Source organism: Sarcophilus harrisii, chromosome 1 (genome assembly GCF_902635505.1).
Source record: "Sarcophilus harrisii chromosome 1, mSarHar1.11, whole genome shotgun sequence".
Lineage (NCBI taxonomy): Eukaryota > Metazoa > Chordata > Mammalia > Dasyuromorphia > Dasyuridae > Sarcophilus > Sarcophilus harrisii.
Window position 1 is genome coordinate 444,277,975 of NC_045426.1, and position 19,374 is coordinate 444,297,348.

The window sequence follows — 19,374 nt, forward strand, 5'->3', positions numbered from 1 at the left end:
TATGTATGCAACTTAAATTTTAAATTTTTTCAGATGTCTACAATAAAAACTTTTCATATATGACAGTGTTATATTTGAGTTGTTATAATTTCTCCACCCACAATTATCTAGCTATATAGATAAATAATAGATATCTGTAGATCTTTATTGTCACACAGACACACACACACATACACCTCAAGTTCCTAACCATATATCTACATAGACTATACATTCCTAAACACAGCCCTATCTATAACATATAATAACAAGAATTGGCTGTGTGTGTATATATATACATATGTATTGTATACATGTATATGCTTACAAATATCACACATGCATGTGAACATGTATCTGTATACATATCAAATCATACACATAAATGTATGAGAAGAAAAAAATTTCAGTACTTTGTTTCAGTCTCTATTATTTCATTGTGGCAGCATCCTTCACACCAACATACATTATGACCCTACTACATCTGCATGGTTTCATAAGTTGACATGATTTCCTCTCTGCCAAAGGGAAAAAAAGTCATTATATAATAACAGACCTTTTGGAAATGATTCTCTACCTCTCTAGGCTAGTCCTCAGACAACAGAGCTAATATATTGTCAAGCTTATGTATTTTGAGTTTTTCCCTATTTAGTAGGCTATAACAGAATATTGCGTCATGTTCATACATTTCAAGAACCTGGGGTTACCTCTGGTGCATAATAAGATTTCAAAATAGGACTTTAGTAAGGTTTTCCATTTGGAAGAGATAATAAAAACTATACTACACCTCATGTTCACCAAACTAATGTTTTGGGGTTTTTTTTGTTGTTGTTTTTTGTTTTTTTTCTGTTTTGAGGGGATTTTTTTTTAAAGATTGTTTTGGATACTTCCTCGGGGAATTATAAAGAAAGCTAGACTAAACCTGGTTTTCTCTATTTATGTATTTCCTTTATCCTTTAAAACTCCTTACATTCATTGATATATTTCATTATTTGGGGCTGATCAAATAAAAGTCCTCAGGAAGAGGCTTTCTAACTGCTTTCCTTGGATGTAATATAAAAGATTTCTGGTTAGTTACTGAATAGTCTAGGTGACCCATGAGATTGCTTCCAACAATGGATAATTGGTAAATGGTAATACAATTAATATTTTGAATACATTGTCTTAGATTTTGAGGTTAATGGACTAAATGGGGCGTGGTTTGTAGTAGGTAAATAATAAGTGTTTGTTGGATGACTAATTAAACTTGCCTTTTTTTTTTTATTTTCTTTCTACCACTATTCAAGTTCTTATTTTTCTATAAAACAATTTCTAATTTTATGTAATACTGACACAAATTATAATATCTTGAATATGAATATGCTAGACAGTTAATATCCTGGTGAGTTTTGGCAAACGTTTTTCTTCATTACTTTTTAAATCTCATTAAGTAGCAGAATGCTACACTTAGAAATAAATGTGATATAAAAACTAAAGATATCAGAAAAAATTACAATTTCAAACAAATACTTTGATTAAATAAGGCAAGAAAAATCACAGTAACTCTCATCCAAAGTAATAAGATATTCTTAAAAGTCAACATTCCTTCATTTTTCGTTAACATTTTCTCATGTTTCGATAGGTTTTGGAGGAAAATGAAGTTCTTCCTTAAAGTCCTTCTTTAGACAGTACTTGTCCAAAGAGAAAAGTATATATTTTATTCTATTATATTTTTTTCCTTTTTTTGTTGAAACTTTTTATTTTCAAAATATATGCAAGGATAATTTTTTATCATTGACCCTTGCAAAACCTTGTGTTCCAATTTCCCCCTCTCCCCATACCTCATCTTCTAGATGGCAAGTAATCCAATATATGTTAAACATGGAAAAAAAAATATATATATATGTAAATTCAATACATGCATACATATTTACACAATTATCTTGCGGCACAAGAAAAATTAGATCAAAAAGAAAAAAAATGAGAAAAAATAAAATTCCAGGAAATAACCACAAAAGAAGTGAAAAATGCTATGTTGTGATTCATACTCAGTTCCCACAGTCCTCTTTCTGGGTGTAAATGACTCTCTTCATCACAAGGAACTGGCCTGAATCATCTCATTGTTGAAAAGAGCCATGTTCATGAGAACTGATCATTGAAGAATCTTCTTGTTGCCATGTACATGTACATCTCCTGATTCTGTTCATTTTATTTAGCATCAGTTCATGAAAGTCTCTCCAGGCTTTTCTGAAATCAACCTGCTGATTGTTTCTTATAAAACAATAACATTTCACAACACTGATATACCGTAATTTATTCACCCATTCTCCAACTGATGGGCATCTATTCATTTTCCAGTTACTGGCCACTACAAAGAGATCTGCCACAAACATTTTGGCACATACAGGTCCCTTTCCCTTCTTTAAGATTTCTTTGGGATATAAGCCCAGTAGTAACATGCTGGATCAAAGGGTATGCACAGTTTGATAACTTTTTGAGCATAGTTCCAAATCGCTCTCCAGAATGGTTGGATCCGTTCACAGTTCCACCAACAATATATCAGTGTCCCAGTTTTCCTACATTTCCCTCCAACATTCATCATTTTCCTGTCATCTTAGCCAATCTGACAGGTGTATAGTGGTACCTGAGAGTTGTCTTAATTTTCATTTCTCTAATCAATAATGATTTAGAGCACCTTTTTATATGACTAGAAATAGTTTCAATTCCTTCAATATCACTCTTAATGTCTAAATCATTAACCCACTTCAACCTTATCTTGGTATATGATGTTAGGTGTGGATCAATGCCAAGTTTCTGCCATATTAATTTCCAATTTCCCAGCAGTTTTTGTCAAATAGAGAATTCTTATCCCAAAATATGAGGCCTTTGGGTTTCCCAAACACTAGTTTTCTAGTTACTGACTATTTTGTCCTGTGAACCTAATCTATTTCACTGATAGACTACTCTATTTCTTAGCCAGTACTAAATGTTTTTGATGACAGCTGTTTTATAATACAGTTTTAGGTCTGGCACATCTAGGTCACCTTCATGGCATTATTTTTCTTTCATTCCCTTGAAATTTTTGACCTTTTGTTCTTCCAGATGAACTTTGTTATCTATTATACTTTCATACTAATAACATTGATACATAGACGGACAGGTAACATTATATAGCTCTTTAAAGCTCACAAATCACCACACAAATATCTCATTTTGATCTTAAAAATCCTTCCTGGGAGGAAGATACTATTATTATGATATTTTAAATGTTAAATGCTATAGAAAATCTTAACTATTATTATTACATACTGTGCTTTAGCTCATTACAATGATCAGAATATTTTAAATTGAATCTATGGTGTCATCTCAAAGCTACAGAAGCAAGATATTAATCTCTGCACTATTTTATTATTTCAATAACTTTTCTTAAAATCTTCATGACATCTTGTTTTGCTCATTTAATCACATCCATCCTTGATTTATTATAATCATTTTCTAATATGTATTGCATGTCTACTATGTTCAACTGATTCCACCTTTCTATTTCTTATCTGGTAGTTTTGATAATTACTGCCTTATAATACAGTTTAAGATCTCATACTACTAAAACTCCTTTCTTTACCTTTTTGTTCATTAATTCCTTTAATATTCTTGACCTTTTGTTCTTCCAAGTGAATTTTATTATTTTAGCTCAATAAAATAATTTTAATAACTTAATTGGGGTGTCATTGGCTAAGTGAATTACTTTAGGTGGAATTATCATTTTCATTATATTGGCTCTGCTCTCCAACGTACAATATTAATATTTCTCTAATTATTTAAATGTGACTTTATTTGTATCAAAAAAGTTTTATAATTATATTCATGTAATCCTGGGCTTTTCTTAGCAATATACTTCCAGATATTTTAGATAGTCTATAATTATTTAAAATGAGATATCTCTTACTATCTCTTCTTGCAGAGTTTGTTGGTGATATATAGAAATGTTGGTAATTTGTGTAAGTTTATTTTATATTCTGCTACTATGATAAAATTGTTATTCCAATTAACTTTTTAATTGAAACTCTAAACATTTTCCAAGTATATCATCATATTTTGAGCAAAAAGACATTTGTTTTATTACCTCACTGACCATTCTGATTCCTTCCATTTCTTCACATTCTTTTATTACTATTGTTAAGATTTATAATACAATATTTAAAAAATATTGTTGTTAATGGGCATCTTTGTTGTATTCCTGATCTTATGGGAAGGCTTCTATGTTATTCCCCTTACAAATAATACTTGTTGATAATGTTAGGTAGATAACACATCATTTTAAGGAAAAATCCATTTATGCTATGCTTTCACATGTTTTTAATAAGAATGAGTATTGTACTTTGTCAAAAACGTTTTCTCCCTCTATTGATATAAGCATATGATTTTGTTACTTTTGTTTTTTACATTATCAGGTATGCCAGTGGTGTTTCTTATCTTAAAAATCCCTGGATTCTTTGTTTAAAGCTACTTGGCTACCATTTATCTTTGTGACATATTATTTTAATCTCCTGGCTGGTATTTTATTTAGAATTTTTGCATCCACATTTATTAATGAAATTACTCTCTAATTTTCTTTCTGTTTTTTCTGTTCCAGGTTTATCTGCAACCTTTTCTTTAATAAAAAATTAAAGTTACATTCTGTTATATAATTACTACAGCTTTGTGTAATTTTCCAGTTATAAATTATACTAAAATAGAAATTAATAATAAAGAAAATTATGAAAATTTTAAATTAAATGTAATTGTGAGTGTTAAAGTATATTTTAACTATTTCAAGGTCTCCCACAAAGTTCAGCAAAATGAGGTGGGAGAAGAGGAAGGAAAGGGAATAATATTTTCTAATGCCAGTATGTGCCAAGAATTGTATTAAGAGGTTTGAAAATATAATCTTCTTTAATCCTCACCCTGTGACCATTTTACAGTTGAAGAGGCTGAGGGTAAGTGATTTTCCCTAACTCCCACAGCTAGTAAATATATGAGACCAGATTTAAACTCATATCATCCTGAATCCAGACCCCAGTGCTCTATCAAAGTGTCTTATATTACCAGACTTAAGGAAAAATGCAGATTGAAAAGTGCTGACATAAGATACTTATTAGGAAATTTTATTTTCAGAGTTACTATTTTGAACATTTAAAATGAATTTTCAATTTATGTTGTTTGATAGGAACAAATTCCAGCTCTTAGTCTCATGCATCAGACAATTGACAAAAAAAAAAAGGAAAAAAGTCTTTTTCAGACAAGGTAGAAGGACATTTAATAGGAATATTTTATACAGGAGAGATGTATCACAGAGAGCACTGAATTAGCTAATCACCAAGTTTGAAACTCTAGGTTCCATTAAATAAGTATATAGTCATATATATGACACATTAAAGTTTAGGTTCCCCAAAAAGATATTATGCCATCAGTACATACATGAATGCATGCATAAATACAATGATTTTTATCATCCATGAATTAATTAATGGACTTTTCAGTTAATTTTCCTACTTTTTAACCAAGTATTCCAATATGTCTCAAGGATCACAATTCTCTTTAGAAGTTTGTTTTATATGGGAAATTTCATAATACTGATTTTCTAGCGATGAAAATGGACATCTGATTTTAGTGAAATTCTAATATGATTCACAAAAGAACAAATGATTCCCAAAGATAGATCTAAATGAATGGTTATAATTTCTTCGTAATTTTATCCAAAAAGATGGTGAAAATTAAACCTTTATATAATGATAAATTTAAAATGTGGAACCAATTTATATATGTTATTTGCCAGTATGTTATTTCAAAATGACAATGAATAATGTGAAAATTTTAACTTTTATGCTGCTCACAAGGATGAGAATTATTATGTCAGTGTTCATATTTGAAATCTATAAAACTCTGATAAACTGAACTCATAGAAAATGATGCAGCAAAGTATGGATGAAACAAAGCAGGATTCTGAATCAGAAGACCAAGGTTCAAATTTTAGCTTTTCCAGTTCTTATGTGTAGCATCTTGGGAAAACCATTTAATCTATCTAAGAGCCTCAGATATAAAGTGAAGGATAAAACTTGATGATTCCCAAAGTACTTCCTGGTCTTAAATCTAAACCTATTAGGCTAGATCTTTCTCCCTCTACATATACCTCCAAAATTACCTATTTGTCTAAGGAACATCACTATTCTTTCAGTCACCAAAAGTTGTATTCTCAGTATCATCCTTAACTCTTCCTTCTTCCTCACTCCCTAAATACCTGTTCTGGAATAATTTTTACACAATTTTTCTCCCTTTTTCTCCATTCATATGTCTAACACCTATTTCCAGCTCTCCTTACCAATTTTTTTAACCTGGATAAGTGGAACAGTATATTCATAAGATACAGTTTTTCCATACAGCTATCAAATCATCATCATCATTATCATCCTTGGGCACAGGTCTATGCTGATGCTACTCCAAAACAGTCAAGAGACTCCCGAAAAATAGTTCTTATCTAACTCTAAAGCCTTTTTCAACTCAGCTTCACATACACCTTTTTCCAACAAAAGTGTCCTTTTTGTTCTGCCTTCTAACTTCATACTTTGTGAAAATTCTTCCCTGTGCCTAGAGGTACATATTTACCTTTCCAAGTATCTAACTTCTTTCAAGGTTTGCTAGCTCAGATCCTAGGTCCTGAATCAAGTCTTCCCTGATCACACAACCTATTAGTGGTCTCTTCTTGAAATATTCCTAGAGGTCTTTGTTTTCTTCTTTGCATCCTCAACCCCTTACTCTGAATTATACATATCTATACTTGTGTTGCAACTCATTAAAATGTAAGTTCCCCAAAAAGATATGCCATTTTTTTTTTGTTTTGTGTTTATGCCATCCTCATAAAAAATAATGAGTAAAAATTGTTGAATTGATTTAATTGTATGATTTTATGCCAAGAAATAAATGAGTGATGGAATATCAATAAACTTATTTCCAAACTAAAACACTGTTGCCAAGTAGGATGCATAAGATAACTAGCAATAAAAATCAAGGTATTCACATGGACAATTTTTTAAATTTGATTAACAAATATCTATTATTATATTTGCTTGTAAGGAGACTATATTATTTTACTTTAAATATTAGAGTTAAAAATGCAAACATTCAAATATTCTGGATTAGAATCAGATTTGCCAGTACACAAAACTTTTATTTTATAATGGTTAGAAATGGTGAAAAGAAGTAAAATAGGAAATTTCAAATCTTCCAGCATAGCCACAAAAAAAGAGTACATTCAGGAGATCACTGAATGATGATCTTGTTCTGCCCATGATTTTTTTTTTCATGTTACTGAAGTCAGCCTGAGGCAGGGTTGGTATGCATCAGTGGGACAGGAAGAAGAAAAAGTCAGAGTACTGAAGACCAGACAAAAATAAAATAAAATACAAAGCACTTTTAAGTCTTTTTTCTTCTTCTTCTTCCTTGAACACTCCAGAGAGGGCAAAGGACATGGAAACATATTGTGTCTGAACAGAGAATTTAAGTGCTTTCTACCTCCCACAGCAACAAAAGAAAGCAAGAAAGCACATGAAATGGTCATCATGATTTTTTTTAATATCCTAGTGATGGCAATTAGTGATTTTATTTTTAATAAAAGAGAACGAGCCCCTATTTACCAATTTTTAATTTGGGTCTAAGTGAATACAGGGTAGAATGAGGATACCTACAAAGGTTCTTTAGAGAATCTAGGCAATCCTTTGAATTTGTAGAATCCCAAGTGTATTTCCCCAAATTGAGACAAATTCCCTATTTTTCTTTTTTTCTTTTCATTTTTCATGCACTAATAAATACTATGAGCACCATAAACCAATATTCACCAATATTTTTCAGTCCATAAAATACCCATAAATCTGTGCGGATGTTTCATTTCCAATTCCTCCAACTCTGTAATCCATTTTCAAGAACATATGTGTAGCCACAAATACAATCTAACAGAATCCCCTCTTCTCTGCACTAATCTTAATTCCATCTAAATCCTCCACTCATTAGACAATAGTAGTAAGGAAATCCAGACAAAAATTGTTAATGAGGTAGGTATTTGTGTCACAAAAATAAAATAAAATTAATGCTACCAAGTCTAATTGATGAAAATGAGCAGGAAATCATGTATTTATTTACATCTAAGAAAATACTGCACTATCAATGTAATACAGTAACTATAGATTAAGATATAAACATATGTCACCACTATAATTTGGTTTTTGATATATATAGGTAAGAAATATGTGTGGCTGCTAATCTGAAATTTTTTTAAAAATTGGGAATTCATTACAGACCACCTTAAATTTTAATACATTACATATAATTTTGAATATATACAATATATAATGTGTAATGTATTTAAATTTGAAAGTAGTTTGTAAATGGGTGTAAGTGTATGTATATTTGTGTATATAGTTATATATTGTGTATTTTTCTTAACTACAGAGATGAGAATACCAATGACCATATAAGTAGTTCAGAAAAAATATACAGTAATAATAACTCACATGTATAAAGAACTTTAAAGTTTGCAGTATTTTACATTCACTATCTCATCTGATTCGTACGATAACCCTGTGAGTTGAAAAACAAGGACACTTCAGTGATCTCTTAACAACCTGAAAATCCAAGAGCACAAATAAAGTACAGCATAATAGATATCATCATTCAACAGTAAGGAACATTATACTGTTATTCCAGAATCATAAGAAAAAACTCATGACTTAAAGATATGCATGCCAAGATTTACAAATTAGATAAAAAGATGGCTATTCCATAGCCTTTTTTTCCCCCCACAATAGCTATGACTATGATTCTTCCATTGTTTGAGTAGTAAGTACTATAATCAAATGTATTCTTATAACTATCAAAACTAAGAGAAAGACAAATATAGGGACTGCCTCAAAGACATAGCTAAGTATCAGAATTAGTATTCAAATTAATACTAATACATGCTAATATACAAGACTAGGGGCAGCTAATTCAAGTAGTAGAGAAAGCACCAGCCCTGAAGTCAGAAGGATCTGATTTCAAATCTGGTCTCAGACTCTTAACACTTCCTGACTGTGTGACCCTGAGCAAGTCACTTAACCCTAATTGCCTTAGCCACAAAAAAAAAAAAAAAAAAAAGGCAGCAAGACTGCCATTACAATCTATTGCCTTTCATTCAGTCTGTTGTCAATTGAGATGCTACATCACTAACAGTTAGTAGCAGTAATAGTGTGCATAGAATAGTCTCAAAATATCTACATATTAACCTAATAAAAATAATGATCATCAGCAATTTCTCACAGTTATCAAATTCTTTACCCCAAAAATATCACAACAATTTTAGAACTGATTCTTGGTATTATTCAAGAAATAATTTATGGCATCCCATCTAGAATATACCATGTATGATTAAGTCAATACTGCTTAAATTCATTTTGCTATAATTTTATTTTTTAAAGTTCAAGTTAATGTAAAAGTTATTGTTAGGAGGTGACTGTGCTAATGTTTGATAAACACAAAGACCTAAGCTTAACAAATGAATATGTAACAAAAATTGCTGAGAAAACTGGAAAGCAGAAACTAGGCACAGATCAGCATCTCATGTATCAAGATAAGGTAAAAATGGATAAATGATCTAAACAAAAAGAGTGATGGATATCATAAGTAAACTAGGGAGTACGGAAACATGTACCCATCAGATTTATGCATAAGAGAAAAGTTTATAACAATTAAAACTAATCAAATGAAGGGACTGGTTCAAGGACATAGCTAAGTATTAGAATTAATATTCAAACTAACTTCAAAAGCAGCAAGACTAGGGGCAAACAAAACAAAAACCACCAAAAAAAAGAGAATCATGTAAAGTAAAATAGATAATATTGATTACATGAAATTAAAAAGCTTCTGAAAAAAATAAAATCAGTGCAGTCAAAATTAAAAGGAAAACTGGAAATTAGTGTGGGAGTAGGATTTTAGAACATGTTTCTTTGATAAAAACCTCCTTTCTCAAACATAAAGGGAACTGAGAAAAAATGTATAAAAATAAGAGCTATTCCCCAGCTGATAAACGGTCAAAAGATAATATGACCAAGCAATTTTCAGAAGAAATCAAAGCTAACAATAGTCACATGAAATAATGCACTAAATTACTACTTCTTAGAGAAATGTCAATTAAAACAACCTGCTATACCACTTCATAGCTATCAGATTGGCTTACATGACAGAAAATAAAAAGTACAGTTAAATGGAATGTGGAATAATTAGGACATAAATGCAGTGATGGTGGAGTTATGAATTAGTTCAACCATTTTGAAAAATTATTTGCAACTATGCCCAAAGAACTATAAAACTGTGCCAATTCTTTGACTCACAATAGTACTACAAATTCAGCATTCTATAGAGATCAAAGAAAAGGGAAAAGTATTATACAGAAATATTTACCACAGTTCTTTTAGTGATGACAAAAAATTGGAGATTGAGGGGATGTTCATCAATTGAGGAATGACTTGATAAGTTATGATACAAAATTATGATTGAATATTATTGTGCTCTAAGAAATGATGAGCACAATGGTTTCAGAACAACCTGAGAAGACTTACATGAAATCATGTAAAATGAAATGAGAAGAACCAAGAAACAATTGCTAAAACATTGTTAAGGATGATTCCCTGTGAAACACTTAGCTATTCTGATCAAGACAATGCATGCATGAAGACAAACCAAAGAACTCATGTTGAAAAATTTTATCTAGTCTCGAGAAAAAATAAACCATCTCTGAATGCAGTTTAAAGCATACTTTTTTTTACTTTACTTTTCTTGAGTTTTTGTCTGTTTTTTTTTTTCAATATGGCTAAAATGAAGCTGTTTTGCATGACTTTATATGTATAATTTATATCAAATTGCTCATTGTCTCAAGAAGTGATAGAGACAGAAGGGAGAGAAGAATTTGGAACTCAAAAAAATTAATGATTATTCGAGGTATTTTTTAAACATGCAACTGGGAAATATTTGATGAAAGAAATAAAAATGTAGTGAATGAACAAGTAAATAATGAAATAAAGTTATTATTAGGCAATGCATCTGGGCCTGTGAGAAGCTTGTTGTGAGGATTATGAGTTTTACTACAAGTCAATAAGGCAGATGATTATGTGAAAACTGTCTGATAACTGTTCTGGAAAAGCACCAATTAAAGATTATAAACAATTAATTAGACGGTGAGTTGAATCTCAGTGTAAATCCATAATCAATGGATAGATATCTACTTTCAGATATGCTGTAATAGGAATTCTGTTTCAAGCAAGGATGGAATTAAATGTCTACATTGAACCCTTTCAGATATTAAATTTTGTTATAATAAAATGTTATAGATTATTAAGAAAAAACATTATATATATCAACTTCTACACATCAAATAATTTGAATCTTAAAATTACTGAAATTAAAGATTAATTATAGTTCAATCTTTTAGCCACAAATGAATCCCAACTAAAATATCCTCAGTAATGAATTCTAATAGAACATCACCAATGATGAGGAACTCATTACTTCATAAGTCATTCCATTTCATTTTTGGAAAATCTTTTTAAAAAGATTTTTCCATATATTGAAAAGAAAGTTGTTTTCCTATAACACTCAGTTCTTGGTCTTAGTTTTGTGCTGTAGGCAGATGAAAAAATTAATGTAATTGTTCTATTCTGTGACAAGACTTGGAATAGATGAAGGCAGCTACTGTCTACCTCATATATCTTCATGTTAAACACTTCCATATTGTTCATTCAACCTTCATATTGACAAGATTTTTAGTTCCTTCATCATTCTAATTGCCTCCTGACCTAGACATAGATTACTGTTTTCACTATTTCCACTAAAATGTTACATGCAAAATACTCCATATATTGTCTAACTAGGTTAAAATACAATAGAACTACAATTTCTCTTGTCTATGAAATTTCATTTCTATCAATGTGGTCCCCAAAAAAATCATACTTTCTAAAAGCTGTTTCATCATACAATTCAAAGTGAATTTAGAGTGTGACTTGTCGTTGCTCCCCTACCCCAATCCCACCATGAATTTTATCTGATGATATCTCTTCTACTATGTGATTATTAACTTAATTATCAATCATAATATTCATCCCCTTAAAATTTCATCAAATTACATTCAGTCCCTTTATTTGTTTGCTGAGACCTTAACCAAACTTGATTCTTTCAAATTACTAATTATCCAACATAGACTTGTGGACTCTATAGATTTAACAGTTTTCAATCTATGTCCACATTCACATTACTAGTAACTATGTTGAACAGGATGGTCCAAAAGATAAGATTCTGCAATACAACACAAGAGAATTATTATTTGTACTTCTAAGTTGACATCACTATAAATCCAGTCCTTCAAACAGCTATGGAACCCCTAAACTTTAGCATACAGCAACATTTCTCTATCCCTCTCCTAAATATATTCTGAATGGCTACTGTCAACTCCCTTCCTTAAATCGTTATAGTATACTTACAGACATTCTCTCATCTGCCAGTCTTGTAAACAAATGAAAAAAGGAATTAGGTTAAAATTAGTCATAACTAGCTCCTACTTGACTACAAGAGATTACCCCATTTCCTTTCTAAGGACTCACAAATGACAAAAGAAAAGGAAATAATTCATTCTAAAATTTTGCTAGAGAAGGAAAACATGCTAGTAGTAAAACATTTCTTCCTTTTTTTGGAAAACTCAGGAAATCATTGATCGTTCTCTAATCCCATAGAACACACCCCCTCCTTTATTCTATCCTTTCTTAGTATAACTTAAAACAGTTCAGCAATTATATCTGAAAACTATTTCTGCAACCTAGGATGTAATTCATTTGTGATATAAAATCATTTGATCTTTTTAGCTGTCTTGAACTTCAATTGTTTTTTTAATCACTGTCATTACAGGCCTTTTAGTGTAAATATTTTTCTCTATAACCAAGAAAATGAATGCAAAGTAAGACATTTGTAATTTCATGTTGTTGTTGTTGTTGTTGCTGTTGTTGTTTAGTCTATTATTTATAGTGAGCCATCTGCTCCAAGAAGTAGGTTTTTCTGTTGCTTGTTCACAACGAGGAAGTGGTGCTTAGACAAATAGTTGGTTAGGCTCAAAGAATCAGTAGTATGATGTGGCACCCAATAACCTAATGTGAAAGATGTCATCCCAAGAATAAGAAAGTGATAATTCTTACTGAATTTTGCGTTGGTTAGATGGTATCTAGAGTGTTATGTTTATTTTTAGGCACTACAATTTAGGAAGCCCTTGATAAAATGGAGAATATCCAGAAAAAGATATTTCAAGATGGTGAAGCACCTGGAATCCATGTCATAGGAGAATCAATTTAAATAAAAAGAGATGTTTAATCTGGAGAAGAGAAAATTCATGAGGAATATGATGACTATATTTAGTTTATTAAAAGACTATCAGGTAGAAGAGTAATTTAGACTTACTCTTTTTTAATCTCACAAGGAAATTACTAAGAAGGAAATTTTAAGTAGACCTCAGCGGGGGGGAAAACAAACATTAAAAAAACTTCTTATTATATTACTCAAAAAGTGTGATAGGCGGAATGTATATAAGTATACTGGGTACTTCATTATAGAAGATCTTCATTAAGAACATGGATGACCACTTGTTAAATGTGTTTTTGCAATGATTTTTTTTTTTTCCGAGGGAAAGAGATGATATGTTCTAGGTGGTTATTTAGATGCCATCCAGCTCTAAGAATCTGTGGTTCTGTGAATTCTTCTTAAGAGTGGTTCACAAAGTGTGGTCCAGGTACACTTTCATAGGACCCAGCAAATCAAAACTATTTTCATTATAATTCTAATATATTTTGATTTCTAAGATGTGTAAATAGCTGTAGATAAAACCCACATAAACTAAAGCTCTTTGGGGAGCTTTAAAGTTTTTTTGAGATTGTATAGGTTTCCTGAGTTGAGAAACTATTCTATATAACACTAATTATTTGTTGAATTCAATTGACAACACATTTTTAGAATTGTTCAAAAATAAGCATCATACAAAATACAAAAAAATAAACAATAACAAAAAAAGAAAACTGATTCAAGAAAAGAAGCCAGTATTCCCTAAGTCTGAGAAAAATAAATTCTTAAAGTTTCAGCTCAAGCAGGCATAGTGACAGACACCTGGCACATAATAAGCATGTAATAAATGTTTATTGATTCAATGTTTACTGACTATTAGGGAAACTATAATTGGTAGATTGCTTGAATTTGGGGGTTCTGGGCTGCAGTAAGACTAAAGTCAATCACATGCCTATTCCAGAATATGGTGAGGTCCCAAAAGAATAAATTGATCTAAGTTGAAAAAATGTCTCAGGTCAAAGCTTCCATACTAATCAGGAGTGGAATCAGATTTATGAATGGCCATGGTATTTCCATCATAGGAGATCCATTCTCAAAAATAGAAAATAAAATTCTGGATTAAAAGAACAGTGGTCACATGCTGAATTTTATATAAAGTAATGCTCCTTGAACCTACCATAGATATCACATCCAATATAACCATATTGAAGCCATTCTTTTGGACGATTAATTGTAGACCACTGGAATTGGAATCAGGAAGACTTGAGTTCAAATTTGGCCTAGAAACTTATAGAAATAGTCTTAGTTTCGGCATCTGTAAAATGGAGATAATAACAGCACTTATTTCCCAGGGTTGTTGTAAGGATAAAATGAGATATTTGCCAAACCCTGTGCAAAATTTAAAGTGCTACATAAATGTTAGTTATTATTATACTAATAGGCTACTTAACTAGTTCCTGTAAAGAAAATGATTGAAAAAATATAAAAGGGCTCATTGTCATATGCCAGGTTAACAGAATCACAGAAACTCAGAGGGCTAAGGCACTTTAAAATCTCTAGAATCCACTTTGAAACATCTTACCAAGATGAGCATCCAGTTCTAATTCAAAAACCTAAAAACCAATATCTCTGTTTCTAAGGAATTCCAGCATTCCACAGTGGTGCATCAGCTTATTTGAAGCTGTTTTTCAAATGGCAATGGAGTGATTCATTCTACACAAAAACATCAAAAAGACTAAGAACCACAGACTAACCACAGAAGCAGCAAATGGCAACCACTACAATCAGGGATCCTCAGATATTTACAAATGCAAAGGACTTCTAGTAATGCATAGTAAGGCCCTATTTTCAGGCTGGCCTTTAATAACAATTCATATTGTTCAAATATGAAAAGTTATATTTAAGGAAGGACATGTTAAAATATGTATGATAAGTCATTATTTCATGGCTATTTTTATTTTCTTCCTATTTGGTATATGTTTTATGCTATTAGTTATATTACTTATAAGAGCCATATAAATTAAGCTATCCATCAATAGGCAAGGGGGGAAGGAATAGCATTTATTTAGTACCTACTATGGTTCAAGCACTAAGCACATTTACAAATATTGCCTCATTTTATTCTCAAAAGAAACACGTAAGATAAGTGCTAATATTTCTTTTACTGCTAAGACTGAGACAGTCTTTATACTAGAGTCACACAATTATTAAGCATTAGATATCACATTTGAACTCAGAACTTCTTATGCTAGGTCAGGCACTCTATTCCTTGCCAAATTGCCTCTAAAATATGAATGCAATATACCATAGATATATCGTATTTAAATAGATTGCAAGAAAACATTTCATATTGTATTCTACTTCCTCTGACTTCCATTTCTACATGGGATCCATGTATATTTTGGTATACCAAGTTGCACCAGCCAGTTTTAAAGGGCTGCTGCTCACAATCAGGAAACAGATTCAAATATAGGTAAGGAGAGGCAAATATCCCTACTGCTGTGATCCACTGGCTCTCTCCAACGTAAGTGGATTAAAGCAAAAGGGAATGAGGGGGGCATTTACCCCAGCAACACTTCTAGTTTCTAGTGTAAGGAAACAATTTGATCCAGCACCACTCTTCCTATAGAAGAAATAAAAAGGGGCAATTGGGCCTACATGATCAAGTATGGAAGAATATGCTACAAGAAACACCTGGAATATGCTTCCTGAGAATAGAATCACAGATTTATAGGTCAGAGGGAACCTGGAGATCACTGAGTCTACATCCTTTATTTTGCAAATAAGGAAATTTATTTCTCCAAGAAGACTGTGACTTGCTTCCTGTCACAGATGTACTAAATAGCACAGAACAATTGTAAGAAAACAGTTTTTTTTAATTAACTGTGAATGTGAGTAGCAAAACAGTAGGCTATCCTGTAATGTGAATTTCTCTGGTTCCTAGATTGATGTTCCAGGAGGAGAAGCATGATAAATTGCCAAGAGGTTGGGGTCTTAAGGATATATAGATAAATAAATTCCTAGAGACCAGATAAAGGCTAATAAGAAGGCTCTACAACTATACCAGACACTAGTGAGTTGGTATATGTGCCACTAACAGCAAGAAAGGACTAGTATGTCTGAAGGTAATTAAATTAATCAATTAGGGTCAAGGTCAGATACCACAAAACACACTCTATAAATTCCTAAATTTCCAGACTATTAAGCAGTTTTACAGAATGACAAATCATTGCCATTCCCTTTTTAGTTTTTTAGTTCTAAAAGTATACCTCTGTGTGTATGCCACATACACAGGAAGATAGAGAGAAAGAGGAAAAGAAAGGTAGTGGGGTGTGTGTGTGTGTGTGTGTGTGTGTGTGTGTGTGTGTGTTGTATACAACAAGTAAATACTCTGTGAGTAATCCAGCTTTAGTTAACTGAGTCCTGACAAGGTTGATTGGAAAAGATGTAAGACAAACATTTGTATTGATTATGGATGATGACTAATGATTTAGGATCAAATCCTGTCTGGTTTTTACTATTTGTATAGTTATGAGCAAGTCACTTAAACTTGGTGCTTCCAAATTCCTCATCTGTTAAATGCAAATACATGCAGAATTTACCTCACAACTTGTTTTGGGAATCAATAAGTTAAATGCATGTAAACTAGTAAATAAAAGCCAGTCATAATAATTATTACTACTATTATCTTTGTCTCATCTTTATCATTATTAATATAACTACCAATGAAAAAGAAAAGAAATATGCAGTCATCCATATTTGATTTGTGGAGAAAGCATGGAATTATATGTGTGTATATATATATATATATATAAAACTTATAAATACATAGGAAGAAGAAACAATTCTTAGTAAAGGTATCAAAAATCAAATAAGAGGGAGATAATAGATTGTAACTTAGATGAGAAAGGTAACAAAAGAACAAGGGTAGCAACTACATATTGTTTTAAGACATCCCATTAACATTAAAAGTTTATGTAATTCTGCATTTTCTAGTCCTGGTTGATAAAATCCAAACTGTTAGTGAATTTTACTTTTTAAAGAAATATGGACAATAAGCCTTCCTACCAATGGACAGTGAGTTCACTGGAGGTATGCCTTAAAAGGTCCATGTATCAACACACACAGACACATATTCTTCTCATGGAATCCTAACATTTGGTCACATGGTGACTTACATCCAGGTAAGCACGTGATCACTATCCACATACCCGAGTTTAAATTTTTAAAAGGTGTTTCAAACTATGAGAAACTAAAGTATCACAAAGATATTACACATATATTTGATATACATACATATAGGAAAAGTTACATACAACCATGAAATGATCTAGTGGAAAGAAAATCAGACCATATAAGAAACAGATTTTAGCCTCTCAATTAGCCATATTACTTCCCACAAACAAATGGATTTCTTTGTACCCCAATTTCCTTATACATGAGGAGATTGTACTAAATGCTATGGAAGCAGATGGTGCCATAGTGGTCCTGTACTCGGAAAAACCTAAGCTGGAATTAGGCCTTAGACACTTACTAGATATATAACCATTGGGGAGTCACTGAACCTGTCTGGCTTAGTTTCTTCAATTGTAAAATGGGAATAGCAACAGCACCTGCTTCACAATATTTCTATGAGGATCAAATAAGGTATTTGTAAAGCATTAAGTATTTAATAAATATTTGTTCCCTTCCTCTAGATAACCTCTTTTGTCTCTGCAACATTTAACATCTGTGATTTTAAAAAATGTCTGTATTCATATTCAAATGCATTAAAGTCCACATATACATGTGTGTGCATAAAATATGATACATTATAAATGGTACTCTTGCCAAAAGCTCTTCCAAGAGCATTTCTAGGAGCTACTTGTGAGATGATAAAGTGCTTAGTGAAAGGAAAGGCAACTCTTGTCTTGGAAAACAGGCCTACCTGGTTAGTATCTGAGGGCCCCATACCTCTCACATCTTCACCACCACAACCTACGCCCCCAACCAGGCCCAGGCACCCACGTGCCCCTGCTCCTCCCCTAGACCAAAGAACTCCCCCAGCTACCCGAATGGCACGTGACTCACCTGCAGCTACCATTGTTCTTACCTCCACCCAAACAACCCAACTTTTTCTTTGCTCTGTTTTGCACTGGAAACATCTCTCCTCCCCACTCCCTTCCCCAAATCTGCTTCCTCCTCAGGGCCAGTCATGGGAGGGAACAAGGAAGGGTAGGCTCTAGTTACTGCGCTTACAACTGCGGACGGATCTGAAGCACACTGTGTAAACGTTCAGCCCCTCTTAGTAGGCTTCCCTTTCCCAAGTCCCAAGAAGGCAGACTGGGAGCTCCACGCAAGGCACGTGGGCTCAGCCCCCAGACTAGAGGAGAGCTGCTTAAAGCTCCTCACTCTGCTTCTACTGCAGTCCGATGTCCGGAGGAAACTCACCTGAACTGAGGAGTCGCTCGTTCCTTGGGGTTCAGGCGTCTCAATCAGCTGGGCAATAGCAGCGGCATCTCCCAGGAGTAGATTCCCCTACCCACCCCCGCTCCAACTGTGTCCAGCACTGCTCTTTTCTGGGTGGAAGCAGTTTGCAGTAACCTGGGGTGGGGGGATGGATTTGCGCTGAGGAAAAGCGCTGAAGGAAGGTTAAGTTGTTTCGTTCTTTCTCCTCTCCCCTTTCCTTTTTCTTTTTTTTTTCTTTCTTTTTTTTTTAAGTCTTTAGAAAAGATTTTACCATATGCTCTAGTGAGTATTAGCTTTGTTCAATGGCGACAGGGCAGCAGCCCGAGTCCTACGGACCGATCGATTTACTAAACAAACTGAAACGTGGGTGGGGATGTTAAACAGTAACTAGCAGTCTCAATGAAAACTGAAAGCTGCAGCAGTGGCCACTGCCGGCTCATTTCCCTGTTCCCAAGGCCCCTGGGCAAGTAGCGGGCGGGTCGGCTAGTTCCAACCCTTGCCTTCTTTGAAGGCTACGGCTCCCCTGGACCCCAAGTACTGTTAGTTTCCCTTTGCCAAGTGCACGGAAAGAGCTTGTCCTGGAATTGC

General features: G+C 32.6%; 1 long non-coding RNA gene across 1 annotated transcript in view; it reads right to left on the reverse strand.

Annotated features, from left to right (window-relative positions):
- LOC116420565 overlaps positions 1–19,104 on the reverse strand; it is a 78,569-nt gene extending 59,465 nt beyond the window's left edge. The window contains exon 1 of the long non-coding RNA XR_004230921.1: positions 18,769–19,104. This is a non-coding gene — a long non-coding RNA (uncharacterized LOC116420565). The remainder of the gene's footprint in view (positions 1–18,768) is intronic.
- Between the last annotated feature and the right edge of the window lie 270 nt (positions 19,105–19,374).